Here is a 25,200-nt window from a genome sequence, read left to right as displayed (position 1 = left end):
CATGGATAGGATAAATAGACAAAGTCTTTTCCCTGGGGTGGAGGAGTCCAGAACTAGAGGGCATAGGTTTAGGGTGAAAGGGGAAAGATATAAAAGAGACCTAAGGGACAACTTTTTCTTGCAGAGGGTGGTATGTGTATGGAATGAGCTGCCAGAGGAAGTGGTGGAGGCTGGTACAATTGTAACATTTAAAAGGCATCTGTATGGGTATATGATTAGGAAGGGTTTGGAGGGATATGGGCCGGGTGCTGGCAGGTGGGACCAGGTTGGTTTGGGATATCCAGTTGGCATGGACGAGTTGGACCGAAGGGTCTGTTTCCATGCTGTACATCTCTATGACTCTAGGAATAGGAGCAGGAGTAGGCCATCTGGCCCCTCGAGCCTGCTCCACCATTCAATAAGATCATGGCTGATCTTTTCATGGACTCAGCTCCATTTACCCGCCCGCTCACCATAACACTTAATTCTTTTACTGTTCAAAAATCTATTTAACCTTGCTTTAAAAATATTCAATGAGGTAGCCTCAACTGCTTCACTGGGCAGGGAATTCCACAGATTCACAGCCCTCTAGGTGAAGAAGTTCTTCCTCAACTTAGTCCGAAATCTGTTCCCTCTTAGTTTGAGGCTATGCACCAATATCATTTACATCAAGGAACATTATGCTATCAAGGAATAAATAAACATTATTTAAACCAAGGGAGAATGCGGAAAGAACAGAGGAATTTGGAGTCCTTGTCGATGAGTCAGAATAAATTAGAATCCAAGCTCAGCGGCTCATAGGGAAGACAAATGTTAACGGAAGGTAGGACAGTTTGTTTCACCTTATGCTATCTAGGCCCAGACAGCATAATCTCAGAATAAGAGGTCGCACATTGAAGTTAGAGATGAGGAGGAATTTCTTCTCTCAGTGGGGATTGAAACTGTGGATTTCTTTACCATAGAGGGCTAGTGAGATTGGGTCATTTGGTATGTTCAAGGCTGAGGCAGGCTGATTTTTAATCATTAAGGGAATCAAGGATTAATGGGTTAAGGTAGGAAAGTGGAGTGGAGGATTATCAGATCAGCCATGACTTCGTTGATCAGTGGAGCAGACCCCAATGGGCCAAATTGCCTCCTTTTGTTCCTATGAACTTAAGATCTTATGGATTCACAAAAGGGCATTGCATGTCCCAGGCAAACCATCAACATTGTACCCCCTCCACCAGCCCTCACCCCAAACAATTAACTGTGGAAAATACATTTTGTGTATGAATAAAAATTCTGCATTTGTATTTACAGAGTTGTCTTTTGTGTAAAATATTGTGAAACTGATTGCATATTCTCATTCTGCACTTTTCACAAGATATACACCGGGAGAAAAATACCTTATCATGGTGACACCATGTCATATCGTGTATTGCTGCATATTGGAAGATGATCTTTTCGCACAATGTACACAATCAGAAATCATTTTGATAGCGTGGGGTTTGAACAAATTATGTTCTTTCGTATTATTTACTGGTTCAAAGTTTTGGAGTCATTCTGCAAGATGTACAAGTGTGTCAAACTGTTGCATAAACAGAATAAGGAATATAGAGCAGGGGTAAGGACGGTGCGCAGAAGGGTCTAGAAATGAGAAGCAGTCAGAGGCCATTCAGCCTCTCAAGCCTAATGCGCTATTTATACAATTGTGCCTCCTCAGATAATAACCTACACATTCTCACCTACCCCATTTGCTTCCGATCTACCGCTGGTAGAAACAAAGATCTTCAATATTTTTATGGCAAAGTTTCATAAAATCTGTACAGTGTGGAAATAGGCAACTCATACCCTTGAGTCCACACCATTTGTCTGAAGACTCGCCCAACCAGACTCACCCTGTATTTACTCAGCTAGTCCAAAAAGCCTTCATATACCTGACCTCTGTGGACAATTCAGCCCGGCCAAACTACCTAACCTACATATCTGTGGACAGAAACTCACACAGGTACAGGGAGAATATACAAACTCCACACAGACAGTAGCCCAAGGGTGGGATCAAACCCAGGTCCACGGCACTATGAGGCAGCTCTGCTAACCACTGAGCCACTGTGCTGTCCAAGGAAGTTTACAGGAAGAGCGCTCCAAAGCCTCAAGACCCTCTGTGAGAAAAGGTTTCTCCTCTTCTCTCTTTTAAATGCGTGACCCCTGCTTTTTAAACTGACCTCTCAAGCAGCATATGTCCGTAAGAGGAAGCATTCTCTCAGGTCCACCCTGCCAACTTTCAATCAAGGTTCCTCTTCGTTCCAGCCCAGCCTGTCCACACTTCCCTCAGAAGATAACCCAGTCATTCTAGTCAATCAGTGGATACCTTCTGCCCATCAGTAGCAGGATATCCCACCTTCTGGAGCTCCAGAAGGCCCAGTAGCCGATGGCCTTCATTGGTTGAGAAGGATTTTAGAAGAGGTGCTACAGAAATGCCTTTTATTTTCTTTTTTATTATTTTGGCAGAGCAAGACCCCACAAACAGAATGTGAGAAAGAGCAGGTAAACTGTTTTCTTTCCTGAAAGCGGTTGAGGGGTGGAGACCAACCTCCCTTGCCTTGACTGAGGGAACCGTGGAGCTGGACATCAATTCACCACCTTCCAAATTATTTGCTATCAGACACAATCTTTGCACCTTAACGTAGGTACAGAATCCTTAAACAGAGATTGATATTCGATTCGATTTGATTTATTGTCATGTGTACCGAAGTACAGTGAAAAGCTTTGTTTACAAAAAGTACAGGAAAATCATAGTAAGCAAGGATGTACAGATCAGAACGACCTAGACAGAGGGATACAGGTTACATTGCACAGGGCATGCGCTAGGCCAAATCAACATAGCAAGATCAGCGTTAACTGGTGCTAGAGAGCTCATTCATCAGTTTAATAACAGCTGGGAAGTAACTGTTGGTGGGTGTGTTCAGGCTTCTGCATCTTCTGCCTGATGGAAAAGGTTATAGAAGATTATTACCGGGGTGGGAGGGGTCTTTGATGATGTTGACAGCCTTTCCGTGGCAACAAGATGTGTAAATGGAGTTCATGGTTGGGAGGCTGGCTCCTGTGATGGTCCAGGAGAAAGTGAGGACTGCAGATGCTGGAGATCAAAGTCGAAACGTGAGGCTGTGGGTTGCGCATACCACTTTCTGTAGTTTCTTATGGTCCTGGGCAGAGCAGCTGCCGTCCCAGGCTGTTATGTACCCTGGCAGGATGCTCTCGATGCTGCATCTATGGAAGTTGGTGCGGGTCCTTATGGACATGCTGAATTTCCTTAGCCTCCTGAGGACATTGAGGCATTGTTGTGCCTTCTTGACTGTGGCATCAACATGGCAAGTGCATCAAAGATTCCAGGCAGCATAAGGCAAGTTACTGAGAATGTCGAGTCAAAGGGCTATCTTGAGAAACTGTAAATGAAAATTCTAATTTCTGGCCGGATATTGGCTGATTACCTGTTTTGTGTTGTGTGCTATTAATAATGCATTATAATAGATTACAGCTCCGAGTTTGGATGGTATTGATTACTATGACAGCCATGAATATTATAATAACTATGAATCATCAATACTCGAGACACTTGGCTTCTAACACTTTCTGAAGGGCAGACCAAGTGAACACATTTCCAAACTAATTACATTCTGTAGTGCTACAATCCGACTGGTGTAACGAGAGAGAGAGAAAGAGACTCGTCATCGCAGAGTACCACTAGGGAAGGGTTGTGATCGTTCTGCACAATTGAGGCACAATTGCCAAACGCGGCCCAAACACTTCATAGCGTTTTTAAGCACAGTTCATACTCAGCACAAATCGAGGGCTGGGTTTTCAAAGCAGAGTCGAAAATACAGCTCCCCATCGCCCCAAGGTGAACGTGTACCACAGTGGTAGTGTCACTGGGCTCATCATGCCCTAAAGATGCAGATTCAAATCCCACCATAACACATAGGAGCAGATGTAGACCATTCAGCCCACCAAATCCACTCTGCTATTCAGTTGCTGATGTGATAGCAGCTGGTGAAATTTAAATCCGATTTATTAAAAAAAGCTCTGGAAATAAAAAGCCAGCTTAGTGGTGTGCATGGAACCATCATTGTAAAGGCTGCACTGATTTCTAATGTACTTGAGGGAAGGAAATCTGCTATTCTTAAGTGGTTGGACCTGCATCTGATTCCAGACCCACAGCAACCTGACTGTTAATAAACTCTCCTCTGGGCATTTAGGGATGGGCAACAAGTACCAGCCCATCCTGTGATGCCCACCTCCTGTGCCTCAGCTGCGTTGTTATCATGTTGTGACCTTTCATCAATATTAATGGCTTAAGTGGAGGCACTGGGTACTTGCTATGAGGTAGGAGCTATATAACTGGAAAAGGGAGAGCTGGTTGGCAGTAGTAATATTGCTGGACTAGCAATCCAGAGGCTCAGGCTAGTACCCTACAGACATGGGCTCACATTGCTGCTGGAATGCAAATGCGTGTAATAAATCTGAAATATATTGCAATGTACTATAATGGTGAATATGATTGTTATAAACACCCACCTGGTTTTCTAATGTCCTTTAGGGAAGGAAGACCTTAGCTAGATGTGCCTCAAATGTTAAAATCATGCATTTTCAAACTTACTGAAAGCTGATTTTTTTAAACAAACAGTAACATTTACTTCTTTTGCTGGGGTACAGCATGGCTTCTTAGCAAAGTTTTGGAAATGGGTCAAATACGAAAAGACATTGAGGGGGTAGATAGGAAGAAACCTTCCCCCTTAGTAAAAGGACTAACAACCGGAGGGGTCTGGATTTAAGGTGGAAGCAGAGTCATTGGGGATGTTTGAGCGACTGTTGGACATGCACATGGACAGCAGTGAGTTGAGGGGTGCATAGGTTAGGTTATTTTATTTTGGATTAGGAATAATCCTCGGCACAGCATCGTGGGGTCTGTTCTATGCAGGAGGGGATTTACTGGAATTCACCGTTGGAAAGGTTGGTAGAGGCAGGACCCGGCATAATGCTTAACAAGTGTTCCAATGATCACTTTAAATGCCAAAGCATACAAGGCTACAGGCTAAGTGCTGGAAAGTGGGACCAGAGTGGATAATGTGCTTGGTCTCTGTCCAGTTCTGGTCTCCCTGCAAGCGGAAGGATATTACTAAACTGGAGAGGGTTTAGAAAAGATTTACCAGGATGTTGCCAGGAATGGAGGGTTTGAAACTTAAGGAGAGGCTGGATAAGCTGGGGCTTGTTTTCCCTGGAGTGTAAACAGCTAAGGGGTAATGTTATGGAGGTTTATAAAATCATGAGGGGATTAGGGTCCTTTTTCTTAGGTTGGGGGGCTTCGACGAGAGGACATATTTTTAAGGTGAGAGGAGAAAGATTTAAAAAGAACATGAGGAACACTTTTCTAACAGAGAGGGTGGTTCACACGTTAATGGGAGAAGCTGAAGAGGCTGGGGCTGTTTTCCCTGGAGTGTCGGAGGCTGACCTTATAGAGGTTTATAAAATCATGAGGGGCAAGGATAGGATAAATCAACAAGGTCTTTTCCCTGGGGTAAAGGCATCCAAAACTAGGGGACATAGGTTTAGGGTGAGAGGGGGAAGATTTAAAAGGGACCTGAGGGGCAACCTTTTCACGCAGAGGGTGGTACGTGTATGGAATGAGCTGCCAGAGGAAGTGGTGGAGGCTGGTACAATTGCAACATTTAAGAGGCATTTGGATGGGTATATGAATAGGAAGGGTTTAGAGGGATGTGGGCCGGGTGCTGGCAGGTGGGACTAGATTGGGTTGAGATATCTGGTCGGCATGGACGGGTTGGTCCAAAGGGTCTGTTTCCATGCTGTACATTTCTATGACTCTATGACTCTATTATCTGGCCAGCAAGGACACGATGGGTCAAAAGGCCTCTCTCCTTGGCGTAAAATTCTATTAAAGTAAAATGCCGTTTCTGGCCAACTCGACTGGACCGATCTCAATGAGGATAAACAGCATTTAGCTTGCATTTGTTGGGGTGGTTATTTCAGGCCTGAATGTTAGCCTGTGCTCAGGGAGAGGAAAGGACAGGAGAGTATGGGTGGCACGATGACTCAGTAGTTAGCACTGCTGCCTCACAGCACCAGCGACCTGGGTTCGATTCCAGCCTCGGGTGACTGTCTGTGAGGAGTTGGCACATTCTCCCCGTGTCTGCGTGGGTTTCCTCCCACAGTCCAAAGATGTTGCAGGTCAGGGTGATTCAGCCATGGGAAATTCTGCCATGGTATTCACGGATGTGTAAATTAGGTGCATCAGGCAGGGCTAAATATAGCATAACAGGGTAAGGGAAATGTCTGGGGGGTTACTCTTCAGAGAGTCGGTGTGGACGTGTTGGGCCAAAGAGCCTGTTTCCACACTGTAGGGATTCGATAGGTCTGACTTGACATGTAAATGGGCCTTGAATTGCAGTATGTTATATTTCAAACATGAGGTGTTGGGAGGAATAGAAATACAGAAAATATTTCAGTCCTATATGGTCTCCCCTGCGTTTTTAGACTGTGATTCCTTGATCTATATTTCCAACCATTGGGAACATCCTTCCTGAATCAAGCCTGTGCAGTCCCATTAGAATTTTACAGATTTCTCTGAGACATTTTTCTGAACTCCAGTGAATATAATCCTAACTGATCCAATCTCTCCTCGCGTGTCAGTCCCACCATCCCAGGAATCAGTCTGGAAAACCTTCCCTTTATAGTGAGAACATCTTTCCTTAAATATGGCAAGCAAAACTGCATACGTTTTACCTTCTTCACTGCCTGCAGCAGCTGCATGCTCACCTTCAGGTATGTGAGGATACCCAGACCTCACTGTGCATTCCCCTCTCTCAGTTTATAGCGCTTTAAATAATAAGCTGCCTTCCTGTTTTTGCTACCAAAGTGGATAACCTCGCATTTCTTCAAATCACCCTGCATCTGCCATGCATTCATGCACCCACTCAGGTGTTCCAGACCCACATCTCTCTCAAGGGTGTGCAGTGATCTCAGTGCAAGCTCAATTTCCCATCATCCACTCGGAGGAACTGAACAGGTGAGATGCTCAACCCATGATGAACAGGCGAGATGCTCAGCCCATCTTTTCAAAATGAGCGATCAGAGTTATTCCTGAACTCACATCCCTACAGCTGACCCACTCCAATGGCTGACTGTGGGACCTTGCTGGGTGAAAATCGGCTGCTACGTTGCTCAGAAAGAGAGAATCAACATATCGAACATAGAACATTACAGCGCAGTACAGGCCGTAAAATGGCAATGACACAAAAGTGATTTGTGTATGTGAGGCGCTTTTGGTCGCAACAGAAATGAGGTCCTTGCCTGCCTTCCATGAACCAGTTCCGACCTGCTCAATAAAATGAGCCAGGCATCTGAGCTGCAAAGCACTGTGGTTACTCCAGTGGTTTAATGTAGAAATGACCAACCTACAGTGAGATTGTAGGTCACATTGTGGGATTGATAGCTCCTACCTGCAAAAAGCAGGTCAACAATGCTCCTGGACACTGCTGGTCATCAACTAGCCATCTTGACTCTTCACTGAGCCTGGAAAGAAGCAGATTTATTACTGGGGCCTACAATGGTTCCCATTCAAAGCCTGACCATTCCTCAACCTTAAAATGACAGATTTGACAATATTCAGAGCCACGGAGTGGGATTACTCCAGGGGACACAGGTGACCACGTGCAGCAGAGTGGACAGTGTATTCCACATTACAACCGTGACTACACCACAACATCCTCCATTGTCTGGAAAGCACATTTAAACTTCTGTAAAGAGCAGGAAACACTTTGACATAGACAACAACAAACTGAGCTACAGCGCACACCCTCACCATGATCACATTCCCTATACTACTGTGCAAACTGAACTATAACTCGCTGTCCCAACATTAGTCATGATTTGGAGATGCCGGTGTTGGACTGGGGTATACAAAATTAAAAATTACACAACACCAGGTTATAGTCCAACAGGTTTATTTGGAAGCACTAGCTTTTGGAGTGCTGTTCCTTCATCTGATGGCTGTGTCTCCTGATGTTGGACTATAACCTGATGTTGTGTGATTTTTAACTCTGTCTCAACATTAGCAGACCTGTGACTCTAGACTGCATGTACTGTACCAGAGTGCACATTCGCAATGCTGCCACACACATGCTGTAAGACCACAAGATTTCAGATGTGTTCATAGCTGCCATTTGTTACCCATCCTTACTTACCAATGAAATTGATTGGTTATCAAGAAGCGCTTAAGAGTCACCCACATTGCTGTGGGTCTGGAGTCACATGTAGGCCAGACCAGGTAAGAATGGCTGCTTCCTTCCCTAAAGGACATTAGTGAACCAGACGGGTTTTTTTCAAAACTCTGGATCAGCTTTCTGAGCCTCGATCAATAAAACATGTCAAACACTTTGTTTATATTAACATAAAGACAGTTTGGCACTCCATTAGCCTCAGATTCTGTGTCAGCTGTCTGATCCAATATATTTAATTTTGGATCTGCCTTCTGATCTTGCATTACTAAGACACTACATTACTAATCACTTCTTTCGCCTTCCCCTCACTCTTATAGAGCATTTCAGCCATCCTAACATCTGCTTGCAGTAACGATTACGGCTTCTGGTGATGAATTTCATTGAGCAATTGCTCAGATCACTACATATGACAGAAAAATAACCTCAACCTGCTCTTGGAGCTATTCCATCTCTTCAGGCTCACTCAGACTTTCTGTGATTATACAAGAATCTATCTCTTTTACTCATAGAATCAGCATCTCACCCAGACCCAACTTTCTAAACCTACCCCTGTAACCCTGCATTTCCCATGGCTAATCCATCTACGCTGCACATCTTCGGACTGTGGAGGGAAGCCAGAGCACCCGGAGGAAACCCACACAGACACAGGGAGAATGTCCAAATTCCACACAGACCGTCACTCGAGGGTGGAATCAAACCTGAGTCCCTGACGCTGTGAGGCAGCAGTGCCAATCACTGTGCCACTCCAGCCAAAGCAGTCCACAGGAGTAAATCCATTCCATCCAAAAATTTCTTAACAACCCCAATTACCACTAGGCCAGATAACAATTCACATTCCAATTGGACTTTGTACAATGGAATTGGGATTTAGTCTCCACTTATTCCATTCCATTTACTAACTCGGGGTGGGGAGTGTGTGGAATCATACCAGGCATTAGGGGATGTGGGCTATGGTGAGATGAGTTGGAGAAGTGAGTGAGATATTCAGGAAAGCCCATCTCAACACTGAGAACATTTGACTGCATCCTGTGTACTTTTCTCAAGTGATATGGCAAGTTCCCAAATGACGTGCGTTATTGCCTTTAAAAACACCTTGTTAGCAGATTGCCATAGGTTGCAGTCTTTCCAAGTGTGCCACACAAACTAATGTACATGTAAACATTGTGAGGCACAGAGCAACTGATTCACATTTATAAAGCTCTCTGGCTTCTTTGTTAAAACTCATAGCTTGTAGCAACTGCTGAAAGAAAGTTAAACTCATTTCCTGCTGGTTTCAAGTTGCTTTCCTGCAGAGAACAGTGATGTTCTCTGAGTTTGCAGAGACCTGATGGATTCTCATTATCCTACACACAGCTTTTCAGCTACCTGAGAACCAATCATATCAGTGTTGGCAAGCAGAGGGCCTTTGTCATTGATAAATAGTCACTGGTCTAGAGACCAATCAGCTACTAGTTTCCAGCTAAAAATTCCTTTGTACATATCCTTAGCTGCAGTTTCACTGCACTGTCTCCTGCTCCTGCTTGAAGCAGCAGCTGTGTAAACAATACCTATAAAGAGCATCAGGTAACCTGCTCTCAAAACCTGCAGTAATCCTTTAGCAATCTTTGATTTTTAAAACTGCTCTTTTCTCATTCCAGTCTGCAATCAAAAATACAGAAAAACAAAAAGGTGGAGTCTTCACAATGTGAAGTGTCCAGTCTTCATCTGCCCAATTAATTTCTCTCGCTATTTTCTCAAATGACATGAAGAATACCTCCAACTCTTTTTCTTCAATTTTTCGTATCCTGTGCCAAAATATTTTTTTTTAACTGGGCTTCAATTTGTGATTCAGATTTCTCCTCCTCAGTGATTGCATCAATATTTGATGTTTCCTGTTTCAACTTTGCCATTTTAAACCTGGATTCATGTTCCCTTTCTTTCTCTATCTCTTGTCTCCATTCTCTTTGTAATTCTAATTCCTGACTTCTCACTTCTTTGTTTTTCATTTATATTGCCATTTCCTTTTCTTCATCTTTCTCTGCTATCTTTACCTTTTTCATTTTCTCCTCATGCTCAAGCTGTGTTCACTGTAACCGAATATTCCCTTTCTCCAATGTTTCAGTCCCTAATCTTTGTGTTTGGCGACTAAACCCAAGTCCTGTGCTCATACCTTAATTAGTTTATGGCTTGATAATTCTGTCAGGAAATGCTGCCTCCAGTTTTCCTGCCAATTCAATCAAGTTGGGATTTGAAAGATCACCTTAGACCATCAGGGACAATTCTACCACCTGCAGGAAATCCTTTGCAACTTCCAGTACCATTTCTTATATGCAATTCAGAATTTTATGTTTTCTTCACCATTATTATGGACTAAGGCCGCACTCAAATCTTTGTCTCTCTTTCAAAGTCAACACTAAACTTTCTAATGCCTCACAGAGATAGTACATGGGAAATCAATCTCTATTATTCCCAGAGTCTTCATAAAAGTTTAAAATGTTATCAAAGTATGTTAAGTCCCTAATTTACTTGTCTGATAGCCTTAGGTGAGCAAGGTTTCTCTACTTAACAAGAACTGTTATTAATCACATATAAATAGATTCTAACCACAGGTAAACAACTTCAAATTGTCAACTTGTTAGTTCTGTGTTAAAACTCTAACCCATATCTAAACCCCACCATACACATATAAACAAAAAAATGGTGTTATGGGTAGAGGGAAAGAAGTACTGGTGAAACATTTAAATAGCACCAGTCCTCAGAATTCCAGAAAGTGTTCCTTTTCTTCCCAAGTCCTTCAGTGCTCTCACTTCCCCCACAGAAGCCACAAGGTGACTGGTTCATAAATTATGAAGTTGCTGATTTATTGGTAGAAAGTAACAGCTTGAGGCAACTGGTGACAGAAATCTCCAGCTTCAGGCATTTTCACTGAAGAACACCTCTTGGCCCACCCTTCCAGAGGCCCTCAGGTTGGCTACTGTTCAGCTACCAGGAACCAATCAGACAGTCGTCACCAGTTGATGACCTTTTGCATCCATAACTGGCCAAATTGTCACAACCCAATCAGCTACCTGTTACCAGCCGAACTTCACTTTATATACATACCCTAGTGCTGTACCATCTATTTATACTCTGCCCCCACTGCTTGTAAAGCAACAGTCAAGCACGACTTCCAATGAGATTCAGTAACTTGCTTTTTAAAAGTACAGCAATTCCTTCTTCAGTCCTTTGTAGTAAACCTCAGCCTATAATCAAATTAAAGGACAATAAAGTGTGGTCTCTACTGCATACATTGAAATGGAGAGCATGCCCTGAAATAGATCAAACACTGAACTAAGAGTGCACACTCTGAAATAAATTGCTCGGACTAAAATTTAGCGCATGCCTGACCTTTAGCATGCACATTAAAATAGGCTGCCCACTCAGAAATAATATGTGCATTGCGAAATAAAGCACACACACACTGAAGTGAACTGCACACTCTCAAATAGAGAGCAGATTTCAAAATAGAATACATACAATGAAATAAGTCAGACACAATGAACTTGAGCGTGCACACTAAATTACAGACCACACACTGAACTAGAACAGGCACAATGAACAAGAATGAATGCATTATACTAGAGCACACACACTGAAATTGTCAGCACACACTGACATTGGTAATATATACGCTGTAGCAGATTGTGATCACAGTGTTACCTTTTTTACACACCTGTAAGAGTTTCTACAGTCCATTTTTAATGGGTTTTTTTGCTACATTCTAACTCTATTCTTCCTTTTCATATCCATTCTGTTTCTTGATCCTCCTTTACTGCATTTTAAAAGCTTCCCAATCTTCAGGCTTACTTCTGGCAAGTTAATAAGACTTTTCTTTATATCTTGTACAATCCTTGACTTCCTTTCGAGTCATGGTTGACTAACCTTTTAGAGTTTTTGCAGCAATGTATATTGCTGTAAGCCCTATAACAGTCCTTTAAAAACTATCCATTACATTAAAGGGTCATGCCTTTCAATATGTATTTTTCCAATCTATCCTCAGAAATTTGCCCCTCATGCCTTCAAAATTTTAATTATTCAAATTTGGCATTCTCACTTCCTCAATTTCGAACATAATGTAAAATTCTTTCATATTGTTAATCGGATGCTTTCTCTTCACAAGTGCTGCCTGACCTGTTGAGTTTCTCCAGCCATTTCTATTTTTGTTTCAGATTTTCAGCATCTTTGTTTTATGTAAGATTGTTGATTAGGCCTTTTTTATTACGTAATACTAGATCTAAAATAGTTGCCTTATAGGTGACTCCTTACCATTCTGTCCGAGAGAACAAGTCCTAACACATTCCAAAAACTTGTCCTCCACAGATTTAGTGTTCAATTGCTTTACATCTTTATGCAGACTGAAGTCACTCGCGATAACTGTGTTGCCCATACTACATGCATCTCTTGATTAATAGCATGCCCTACATTAGTATTGCTTCTGATAAATAACTCCAATACAATGTCTGCTGCCCTTTGTTCCAGCCAAAAAGATTGCACAAATTAATTTTCCGATCTAAAATGCTCCTTTACTAATGTACTGAACCCACCTTGTATTATCAGCTCCACCTCGTTTTCTTCCTTATCTGTCCTTCCTAAATGTCGAATATCCTTGAATATTCAGTTCCCAGTCCTGGTCACCATGCAGTCATGTTCCTGTAATGGTAATTATATTGTAACCATTTAACTCAATATATGCCTCTAGATTATCTATCTTGCTGCAAATGCTTTACGCATTCAGTAAGAGCACTCTTAACTTTGACTTTTTGGAATTATTCCGCATTTGATTTGGAGACGCCAGTATTGGACTGGGGTGGACAAAGTTAAAAATCACACAACACCAGGTTATAGTCCAACAGGTTTATTCGGAAGCACTAGCTTTTGGAGCGCTGCTCCTTCATCAGGTGGTTGTGGAGAATAAGATTGTAAGATACAGAATTTATAGCAAACGTTTACAGTGTGATGTAACTGAAATTATATATTGAAAAAGACACGGACTGTTTGTTACTTGCAGAATTACATTTTACTTTGTTCAAAAACCGCATGAATCCAGTAAGATTCTGTAAATCCCTTTTTAAAATTAGAATCAGTCTGACCATTGTGGCACAGATAGCCTCACACGGAGTTAACACCTTCAATACCTTATCTGGGCCGACATTACACCAATTGTTAAAGTGCCCTTGAGAATGTAACATTTAAAAAAAAGGTTTTGCGATTTACATAGGAAAGAACTGAAACCTACATGGTCATTCCAAAAGATGAGACAAAACAAACAATCCAGGTCTTTTTCAATATATAATTTCAGTTCTATCACACTGTAAACTTTTGCTATAAATTCTGTGTCTTACAATCTCATTCTCCACAACCACCTAGTGAAGGAGCAGCGCTCTGAAAGCTAGTGCTTCCAAATAAACCTATTGGACGATGACCTGGTGTTGTGTGAATTTTAACTTTGCATTTGAGCCATACACTGAACTCGAGAGAATATGTTGAGCGAGAATGCAGATATGGAAATAGAGGCCACATTCTGAACGACAGCTCAACACACTGAAATACAACACATTTAACTAGTACCCACACAGTAAAATATAATCCACGCTGTGAGGTCAAGTACACACTCTGAACTAGAGCACCTGAACTAAAAGCAACGTACCCTGTGAATTAGAGCGCACACACAGAGATTGAGTGCGCGTATTGAGCTACAGAACACACTGAAATTTGGGCTCAAACTGAAATGTAGCATAATCACTGATACTGACCATGATCGTGGCAAGCACACCATCCTGGAGGAGTCTCAGGATTCGAATGTACTTTTCAGGGCAGCCTTAGGCAGATGGGACATCCCACAGGCGTTCCCTTGAGACCGAGTCAAAGGCTTTGGTGAGGTCGATGAATGCCATGTACAAAGGTTAAAGTGGCTCATGACATCTTTCTTGGAGCTGTCGCATAGTGCAGATCATGGTGCATGTTCCAAGTGATGATCTAAAACCAGCCTTTGTCTCCAGCTGTTCATGACAGCTGGCGGGTGAGGACTTTTTCCCCTGTTCCCAACAGGAAAATCCTATGAAAGTTTCCGCATTCAGATCCATCGCCTTTCCTTTCTGTAGATGGTAACGATTGCTGAGTCTCTGAAGTTTGCTGTACGTCTTCATTTATCCAGATCTTGATGAGAAGTTGATGCAGTTGGTAATGGAGCAGGCTACCTCCAATTTTGTAGACCTCGGCTTTTATTCCATTGAGTCCAGCGGCCTTGGTGTTTTTCAAGGTTTGTTGGCTTCCTTGACTTCTTCAAGTGTTGGAATTTTGCTGAGGGAGTTATCAACAAGCTGTTTTGGAATGTTAGGTGAAAGTGGGTACTGCAGATGCTGGTAGTTAGAGTCTAGATTAGAGTGATGCTGGAAAAGCACAGCAAGTCAGGCAGCATCTGAGGAGCAGGCAAATAGACGTTTCGAGTAAAAGTCCTCCATCAGGCATTCCTGATGAAGGGCTTTTGTCCAAAATGTCGATTTTCCTGTTTTGGAATGTTGTTGATCACATACCTGTCAAATGGAATGGTTTGATTTAGAAGATCTAAAGCAACGTTCAAAGCCAACAGATGTGTAGAAATAGAAAAAAAAGAGAAGAAAATGGAAAACGAGGCAGCAACACCAAAGCCTGATCTGCCATCTGGAATTACTTGTCCTGAATGTGGAAGAACTTTCAAAGCCAAGATTGGATTCATTAGCCACTTGAGAGCCCATAAATAGGTCAATGGAACAAAGACCATCATCCTCGACAATGAAACACTGATCTACAGCTCACACACTTCACCAGAGTGCACATACTGAAATAGAGCAACTCGCACATATCTGAACCAGAGTGCACAGTGTGGACTGGGACACAGACAGTGACCCAAAGCACACACACTGAAATAGTGTGCTCACACATGAACCGCAATGCACACTAAAGTAAGGGATGAACTGAAAAATAAGTCTGTAAAAACTTAATTTCATTTTTTAAGGGATCCACATCAATGAAATCCTCCATCAACGTTTTAATCACAGTGGAATCAGTTTAATTTCAAAATGGATATGACAATAGTAACGAGATTCAATCAGGAGACAAGCTGGGAAACAATGGAATTATAACCATCAGGTCAATAACACACACACACATCTCTTCCAGTTGGTTGCTCTAGGCCAATGTAACAATCCTTTAAATGTGACAGTCTTAGCAATTAAATCTGTCCATACATAGTCAGGCCATTGAATGGCCAAAGATGATCACTGTTTACACCCACCCACTCTCCCTGCTCTACAAAAGGTGAATAACGACCACTGTTAAACATTGACAATACCTATTGCTGTACGTGCGCAGGTCTGATTTTGGAAGGAAAATTCCTTCTAGCTACAGAGCTATATATCAAAGAGCACAGATTAGCTCATGGAGCAAGCGAGGGAACAGCGCGTGTGAGTTGGGTAGTGATGCTAATGGCACTCGGTGAGAATTTCATTGCTGGGACAACATGCCTTTGGGCTGAGGCATTGAGCCGAGACGCTGCGCATCGCTATCAGATGAACAGGACAGATCCCTCTGCCCTATTGGAAGACAAGCAGACATGTTCACCCCAGTCTTTTAACCAATACTTATTCCTGAACCGACAGGAGTAAAAGAAATCAGAGATTAACCAGTGTGTTTTGTGGCATCTTGCTGTGCACATAAGTTGTCTCCGTGTTTCTGACATAGCAATGTTTGTTTTTGTTTGCTCTGGGGATTGTGGGTGTCACTGGCTGGAACAGCATTTATTGTCTGTCTCTAATTGCTTCAGAAAAGATGATGGTGAGCTGTCTCCTTCTGTCACTGCAGCCCAGTAGACGTTGTTACTGTTGGGCAAGTGGGGAGTTCTAGGATTCTGACCCAGGGGTAGTTAAGGAATGGCAAGATAGTTCCATTTCAAGGTGGTGATTGACTTAAAGAGCACCCTGAAGCTAATGGTGATCCACACTCGTTGAGAAGTGCCTTGTGATATCTTGAGTTCCCAAGACAGGCTGTCCAAATATAAGGTCTTCTCCCAGGTATTCTGTTTGATTAGATTAGATTCCCTACAGTGTGGAAACAGGACCTTCAGCCCAACAAGTCCACACCAACCCTCCGAAGAGCAACCCACCCTCCTCTGATTAATGTACCTAACCCTATGGGCAATTTAACATGGCCAATTCACCTGACCTGCACATCTTTGGACTGTGGGAGGAAACCGGAGCACCTGGAGGAAACCCACGCAGACACGGGGAGAATGTGCAAACTCCACACAGACAGTCACCCAAGGCCTGGAATTGAACCTGGGACCCTGGTGCTGTGAGGCAGTAGTGCTAACCACCGAGCCACCATGCAAGGTCCCTTCTGGCTACAGTTTGGTGTGTAGTCACACTCTGATTTCGAGAGATGGTGAGGGGGCAGCATTCAGGTACAATGCTGCCAAGATGACAGAACTTAATAGTGCTGTAGTCTCTGTGTATTATACCCTTACAATCACTGGGGATGCACTTAGCGTGCCAAGCTTTTTGTTGGTTTGAGTAATATCCCAATGGTTCCACTGTTCCCATGCTTTCCTGAGTATGTTTTCAGATCTTATAAAACAAGATTTTCCGAAGGATTTTGATAAAATCCCCCAAGGGAGGCTGGTTAGAAAGATTAAAGCACATGGGATAGCAGGTAAATCACTGGCATGGATGAATGATTGGCTAACAGACAGAAACAGGGAGTAATAATGATTGGCTCATTCTCATGTTGGCAGGCTGTTAACGAGTGGGGTACCTCACGGATTAGTACTTGCACCCCAGCTTTTCACAATATACATCAACGATATGAAGGTGGGCACCAAAGGTAATATTTCCGTATTTGCAGATGATTCCGAAGGATTTTGATAAAATCCCCCAAGGGAGGCTGGTTAGAAAGATTAAAGCACATGGGATAGCAGGTAAATCACTGGCACGGATGAATGATTGGCTAACAGACAGAAACAGGGAGTAACAATGATTGGCTCATTCTCATGTTGGCAGGCTGTTAACGAGTGGGGTACCTCACGGATTAGTACTTGCACCCCAGCTGTTCACAATATACATCAACGATATGAAGGTGGGCACCAAAGGTAATATTTCCGTATTTGCAGATGATACAAAGGTAAGTGGAAATGTGTGTCATGAGAAAGATGTATAACAGCTTTAGGAAGTCTAGGATGGGTTAACAAAAGGGCAAGTATATGGCTGAGGAATGTAATGTGGAAAAATGTGAGGTCATCCACTTTGGTCAGAGACATAGATGTGCAGAGTATGTTATAAATGGTGAGAGATTGGAAAGTGCTGAAGCACAAAGAGAGTTAAGTGGCCTTCTGGGTAAGTCACTGAAGGGTGGCACGCAGGTGCAGCAAGCTATGTGGAAGGCTAATGGAATGTCAGCCTTTATCAGAAGAAGATTTGAGGGCAGGAATAGTGAAATCTTGCTTCAATGGGAGCTTAATATATCACATTATGTGCAATTTTGGTCTTCTTACATCAGGAACAATATTACTGCCAGAGAGGGAGTGCAACAAAAGTTCACCAGATGTAATTCCAGGATATCACGACTGTCCTATGAAGAGATATTGAGCAAACTGAGTCTGTGCCGTCTCTAGTTTCAATGAATTGAAGTTGATCTAATTGAAACTTAGAAAATACTGACAGGGTAAATGGAAGTAAGATGTTTCCCCTGGTTTGGGTATGATTTTAAAATAAGGAGGGATGCCTGTTAGGTCTGAAATGACGAGAACGTTTGAAATTGTCCATCGCAGAGAGCAGTGGAGGCTCAGTCTTTGAGTATGTTTGCAGTAGAGATTGATAGATTTCTGATTACCCATGATGCGCAGGACTACCGGCCTCGGGTGGGTAAAAAGCATCATCACACTGAATGGCAGGGCAGGCTGGATGGGCTGAGTGGCCTGCTTCTGTTCCTCAGAGACTGGAAGATGTAGCGGACATATATCAGGAAAAGATAGATAGAGTGGCTATCCTTTCTCTTGAGAAAAACCTGAGTGGGTGGGCTCTTTAAAATTTTGAAAGTCTCAGTCTAGATTCTGGGTCTGTCTTTACTGGCCCAATCCTTACCTCCATGAGAGAAGGCTGTCTTACTCTTAGGAGTTCCATCAAACTTTATTTATTTTTATTTATTTACTTACCATGATACTGCAGTGGTCGATGTTTGAATGCAACAAGGTCTGGGTAATATCCAGGTTTGGGCTGACAAACGGCAAGTAACATTCACGCCACACGAATGCCAGGCTATGACCATCACCAATAAGAAATAATCTAACTACCGTCCTTTAGCATTCAATGGTGTTATTATCATTGAATCCCCCACTATCAACATCCCTGGGGTTATCATTGATCAGAAACTGAACTGGACTTGCTATATAAGTGCAATGACTGTCAGAGCAGGTCAGAGGCGAGAAATACTGCGGTGAGTAACTCACCTCCTAACTCCCCAAAGCCTTTCCACCTTTTACAAGGCACAAGTCAGGAATGTGATGGAATATTCCCCTCCTTGCCTGGATTGGTGCAGCTCCAACAACATTCGAGAAGCTTGACACTATCCAGGACAAAGCAGCCTGCTTGATTGGCACCACACCCACAAGCATCCATTCCCTCCACCCCAGTAGCAGCAGTGTGTGCTATCTACAAAATGCACTGCAGCAATTCACCAAAGATCCTCAGACAGCACCTTCCAAACCCATGACCACTTCCATCGAGAAGGACGAGGGCAGCAGATATATTGGAACACCACCACCTTCCAATTCCCCTCCAAACCAGTCACCATCCTGACTTGGAAATATAATTGCCGTTCCTTCATTTGTCGCTGGGGCAAAATCCTGAAATTCCCCTCCCTGAGGGCATTGTGGGTCAACCCACAGCAGGTGGACTGAAGTGATTCAAGAAGGTGGCTCCCCACCACCTTCTCAAGAGGCAACTAGGGACGGGCAATAAATACTGGGCCTATCTTACAATGTACACATCCCATGAGTGAATTTTAAAAAGTTATAGAAAATACTGATCTCTGTAATACAGCTCTGAGCTGGTTTCATCGGAGTCTAGGTAACATATGGCTGCTCATGTCAATGTTACCACATCTCATACATCAGCATGTCATTAACATATGCATTTTACAGAAATACTGCATTGTGATGATACTCATTTGGTTCCTCATGCCTACATTGGTTCTATTACCTAATGCCAATCTCCTGCCTTGTCCCCATATCCCTGCACACCATTTCTATCCAAGTCATCATCCAAAACCTTCTTAAATTTCTCAGTGTCTTACTATGGGCTCATCACTTTCAAATGAACCTCTAACCTGGGACTGAAAGGTCAGAATATTACCAACTCAGCCATGGGAGAAACCGACAATATTAATTCATAAATTCTTTATAGATTTATTCTGGAATTTCAGTCTGCACCATTTTACCTCAAAGATATTGATTCATTCACGTTAAAAACAAAAGATTTTTGCTGAATGATCAGAGAGAAATTTCAGATGAACGTATTGAGTATTCAAGGCTTAATCCATGAGTGTTTTGAGTTTGTTATAACATTCCATTACAATCAAGAACGTGCAAGAGATTTTTTTTCTCTTCAATGTTCCCTGGTGACCTGTTGTGGAGTGACTTCTGAAATGAAAATGTCTCTCATTTTATTTAGTTTGCAATTGTAAGAAATCACTTTTTTTCGGATTATGGACTGATAGTAAGAAAATTGCTTTAAAAAGGAGAGAATGTAGACAGAGCTGTTTCCAGTGTTGCTGAAACAAATACAGCTGACACATGCATGTGAAAAAGTATTGGTCTTTGGAGTCAAGTCAAAGTAGGATCATTTTAAGTGGGTTTGGGAGAACTCAGCTGAGCAACAAGCTTTGGTTCATATGTAATTTGTACAAGACGCCGGTTTAACCTCAACTGAAATGTTGTAGCTAGTCATTCCTGCCACACTTTCGGAAGCACGTGGAGACATGGGAGAGTACAGAAAATATTCCTGAGAATAGATCCGGGAGATAGATTTGGGAGAAATTGGGGCAGTTTTCCTTCAAGATAAGAATGCTCAAAGGGGACTTGGTGGAGACATTCAAAACCATGAGGGGTCTGACTGGAGGGTACATGTTATGAAAGGATGGAGAATAAGCTTTTTTATATCGGGAGTGGTTAGGGTCAGGAATGCACAGTCTGGGAGTGGATGTACTCACAAAGGGAATTAGACAGTTATTTGTAAAAGGAATAATGTGCAGGGCTGTGCAGAACAGGTTAGAGAGTGGCACAAAGTGAAATGATCATTCATATATCAGGTACAAGCACAGTGTACTGAAAGGTCTCCCCCTGTGCAGTAAGCGTTCTATGACACTGCACATCAGTAACAACAACAACATGTATATAGCACCTTTATCAAAGTAAGGCATTTCACAGAGGCACAATCCAACACAATCTGTCCATGAGCCACAAGAGGATATAGTAGTATTTAACAGGCTACTGTCTATCTATCTGTTCAATTAGGCAGCAGGAGACTTTCAGATCTTTATAAGGAGTTTGATCCTAAGTGTGGATTCTAGCACATCACAGTTTCCACCTTTCCCTTTGGAACCCTTTCCCTGCACTGGGCAAGGCCCCTGCTCCTGAAGGCAAAATCCACACATGAACTGCCCACCATTAACTCTGGAGCTGTTCTGGCTGAGCTTTAAAGGGACTAGCATTTCCAAGACTGATAGTGACTCCAAAACAAGCTCCAAGTGGTAGGTTTTAGGGAGTTTTTGAAAGTGCAGGGGGGAGAAAGGAAGGTTTAGAGTGCATATTCCCAACTTTCAGGATTATGAAGATGTGGGAGTTGATTGTAGCGGTCCGAGAGGAAGGAACTGGAGGCACACAGAGATCCTGGTGGGGCCTATAGGCTGGACGAGCAGTGTAGCACCCATAGTGACCGATGTCCTGGTCAGAACCTTCCACATTTCTGCGTTTTGCTCTTCACTTTTATCTTGTTCCCATTCTGCAAAAGACCCACGACTCAGCTGAACGTTATCACTGCTGTTCAGCCGCACAGTAGTACTCACCAGTGCTGAGAGAGTCGATCAGTTCACACCTTCTTCTTAGAGTGTTCCATGGGGACTTTCCGAACAGAGTCTGATTGCCCAGCTCTTCTGCTGTTTCCCAGTTTCAAACACTAACTCGCTGGAGTCATAAGAATGCTGTCTCCAGGAGTAACATTGTGTCGTTGTGATAGCAGACCACTCGTCTGAGTGTTCATTCAGATCCACAGAGACCCACTGACCAGTGCCTCAAGATGCCAAGCTTTTTTTTTATGAGTTTAGAATGGGTAGGGTCTGGTCTAAACCCAGCGTCTCAACATGCTGAGGGGATTCACAGGATCCCCACGGACAGAACCCTTCCTCTGGTGGGGAAAAGCCAAATGGGGAGCAGCACAGACTAGCACTTAAAGTCTTGACATTGAGGATTGAAATTAGGAAATGATTTTAAAGGTAAACTACCTTTAAAATGGAACTGCCTCCCCTGAAATAGGGTTTGGCTTAACTAAAGAGTCACAGAGATGGAAACAGACCCTTTGGTCCAACTACTCCATGCTGTCCAGATATCCCAAATTAATCTAGTCCCATTTGCCAACACTTGACCCATAATCCTCCAAACCCTTCCTATTCATATACCCATCCAGATGCCTTTTAAATGTTGCAATTGGACCAGCCTCCACCACTTCCTCTGGCAGCTCACTCCATGCATGCACTTCACTCCGTATAAAAAAGCTACCCCTTAGGTCCCTTCTTTATCTTTATCCTCTCACCCTAAACCTATGCCCTCTAGATTTGGACTCCCCTACCCTGGGAAAAAGACCTTGGCTATTCACCCTAACCATGCCCCTCATGATTTTGTAAACCTCTATAAGGTCACCCCTCAGCCTCCGACGTTCCAGGGAAAACAGCCCCAGCCTGTTCAGCCTCTCCCTGTAGGTCAAATCCTCCAACCCTGGCAACATCCTTGTAAATCTTTTCTGAACACTTTCAAGTTTCATAACATCCTTCCGACAGGAAGGAGACCAGAATTGCACGCAATATTCCAACAGTGGCCTAACCAATATCCTATACAGCCGCAACATGACCTCCCAACTCCCATACAGGTCATTCCGCTAAAACGGACGCTTCATCAGCGTGAAATGGTTATAACATGATTGACGAATTGTGGACATTGTTTGGATAACACGAACTTTCTACTGAATGGGTTAGCAATTTTCCATGAGTGATCTTCTACTGTGTGATTTTCTGTTGCAGTTTTCCATAGTGTGCTTTTCGATCACACAAGGTTGCAGAGGAACTCAACTGTCCCATTATAGCAAAATGACCCGCACTCAATGCACTGACCAATAAAGGAAAGGATACCAAACGCCTTCTTCACTATCCTGTCTACCTGCGACTCCACTTTCAAGGAGCTATGAACCTGCACTCCAAGGTCTCCTTGTTCAGAAACACTCCCCAGGACCTTATCATTATAAACTTATAAGTCCTGCCTTGATTTGCCTTTCCAAAATGCAACACCTCACATTTATCTAAATTAAACTCCATCTGTCACTCCTCTGCCCATTGGCCCATCTGATCAATGTTCCATGGTACTCTGAGTAACTTTTATCGCTGCTCACTACACCTCCAATTTTGTTGTCAACTGCAAACTTACCAAATATACCTCCTTTATTCACATCCAAATCATGTATATAAATGATAAGAAGCAGTGAACTAAGCACCGATCCTTGTGGCGCACCGCTGGTCACAGGCCTCCTGTCTGAAAGGCAACCCTCCACCACCACCCTCTGTCTGCTACCTTCGAGCCAGTTTGATTGTGTTGATGGCCTCAGTGATCCAAATGACCTACACCAGCTCCTGTTTCTTACAGCCACATGAAAGGTAATGACTTGTTTGTAATAGGTGTGGTCTCAGAATAAAAGGGGTGCCAATTTAAAACCGAGCTGAGGGGAAATGTCTTCTCTCATGGGGCTGAGTGTCTTTAGAACTCCTTGCCACAGAATATCGGAGCAGCCATGAAATTATTAAATGGTGGAGCAGGCTTGGGAGGCTGAACAGCCTCCTCCTGGTCTTTTGTTTTATCAAAGGCTCCGAAACTCTTGACCAGCGTTACAGCGGGCTTTTAAGAACTAAGTGATGAAGATAGGCTGGTACCATACTGATGGCCCATGAACTCACTGAGGGGAAAACAAGGGCAGATGTGAAGCAGAATTTCAAAATAACGAAAGATAGGGAAAGCTGTGAAATAATTAAACTGCCTCTCCAATGACCAAAATTACCTAGTCAAGACTCACAGAGTCATAGAATCATTGAGGTGTACAGCACGGAAACAGACCCTTCGGCCCAACTTTGTCCATGCCGACCAGATATCCTAACCTAGTCGAGAGTGTGTGGTACTGGAAAAGCACAGCAGGTCAGGCAGCATCCCAGGAGCAGGAGAATCAATGTTTCGGACAGGAGTCCTTCATCAGGAAAGGGTTCCTGACAAAGGGCTCCTGCCCGAAATATTGATTCTCCTGCTCCTCGGATGCTGCCTGACCTGCTGTGCTTTTCCAGCATCACACACTCTCGACTCTGATCTCCAGCATCTGCAGTCCTCGCTTTCTCCTAGTTATCTTAACCTAATCTAGTCTTCCTATTCATATACCCATCCACACTCCAGGAGAAAATAATCAATTGGCATCTTTAAAAAGGGCCTGAATTGATGTCTGCTGAACAGAGATATCGAGGATCATGAATCAACTTAGTAGCATTCCTCAATTTTATTTCAGGGTAGTGAGGGGAATAAACTCATTTGTAATGGTGGATGGTAGGCACAGTGAGAGGGATAGAAGATCTTAACAGGCATTCTTTTGAGCTGCAATTGATTCTTTCATGATAGCCATCTGTAAAAAGCTTTCTGTAACTTGGTTTTACCCATTCCAGTAATTGTAGTCCCAGCACAGGCACAATGGATCGAATTGAGTGTTATCTGTTATCACACAGGGTCTCAGTTCCAGGAATTACTGCTCCACATTCAGTTCATGCTTTGTTTGATTTTAATAGCAAGATCTTGCAGTCTGATTGATTTCTTTTGTCTTCCGGAACTGCTGGATTTTCCCAGTTGAGTTTTTTTCACTGGTCAAGACTGGACTGACTGGACTTTAATTCAATTCAGGAGCCTGTTATTGTTTTCAATGGCCATGATCCTTGGCAGCTGTTCCTTCTAGTTCACCACACTTGTAGTCAGCAGGCAGCTCAGTGGCAATCTATAAAGGTTTTCATTCCGACTTCCGCCAGATCCCTGGACGTCGAATAGAGTCATAAAGTCAGAGAGATGTACAGCATGGAAACAAACCCATCAGTCCAACTCATCCATGCCGACCAGATATCCTAAATTAATCTAGTCCCATTTGCCAGCATTTGGCCCACATCCCTCTAAACCCTTCCCATTCATATACCCATCCAGATGCCTTTTCGGTGTAGTTGTACCAGCCTCCACCACTTCCTTTGGCAGCTCATTCTATACATGCACCACCTTCTGCGTGAAAAAATTTGCCTCTTTGGTCCATTTTTAATCTTTTCCCCCTCACCCTAAACCTATGCCCTCTAATTCTGGACTCCCCACCCCAAGGAAGAGACATTGTCTATTTATCCTGTCCATGCACCTCGTGATTTTATAAACCTCTATAAAGTCACCCCTCAGGCTCCAACGCTCCAGGGAAAACAGCCCCAGCCTGTTCAGCCTCTCCCTATAGCTCAAATCCTCCAACCCTGGCAATATCCTTGTAAATCTTTTCTGAACCCTTTCAAGTTTAAGAACATCTTTATGAAAGGCTTCCTAGGATTCTAACCTTTCTACATATTCAAAGTCTGATAAGCAGAA

The 25,200-nt window shown here is 43.1% G+C and overlaps 1 protein-coding gene across 1 annotated transcript in view; it reads right to left on the bottom strand.

Annotated features, from left to right (window-relative positions):
* The window catches only part of LOC122550329 (sodium channel protein type 1 subunit alpha-like), a 141,292-nt gene extending 128,377 nt beyond the window's left edge, over nt 1–12,915 (bottom strand). The window contains exons 1-2 of the mRNA XM_043691055.1: nt 12,815–12,915; nt 7,473–7,545 (exon numbers count right to left, since the gene is read on the bottom strand). The gene's annotated coding sequence lies outside the window, so the exon portion shown is untranslated. The remainder of the gene's footprint in view (nt 1–7,472; nt 7,546–12,814) is intronic.
* Between the last annotated feature and the right edge of the window lie 12,285 nt (nt 12,916–25,200).

This window comes from Chiloscyllium plagiosum, chromosome 5, assembly GCF_004010195.1.
Source record: "Chiloscyllium plagiosum isolate BGI_BamShark_2017 chromosome 5, ASM401019v2, whole genome shotgun sequence".
Classification (NCBI taxonomy): domain Eukaryota; kingdom Metazoa; phylum Chordata; class Chondrichthyes; order Orectolobiformes; family Hemiscylliidae; genus Chiloscyllium; species Chiloscyllium plagiosum.
Note: the sequence above shows the minus strand (reverse complement) of the source record. Positions and strands in the feature narration are given on the sequence as shown.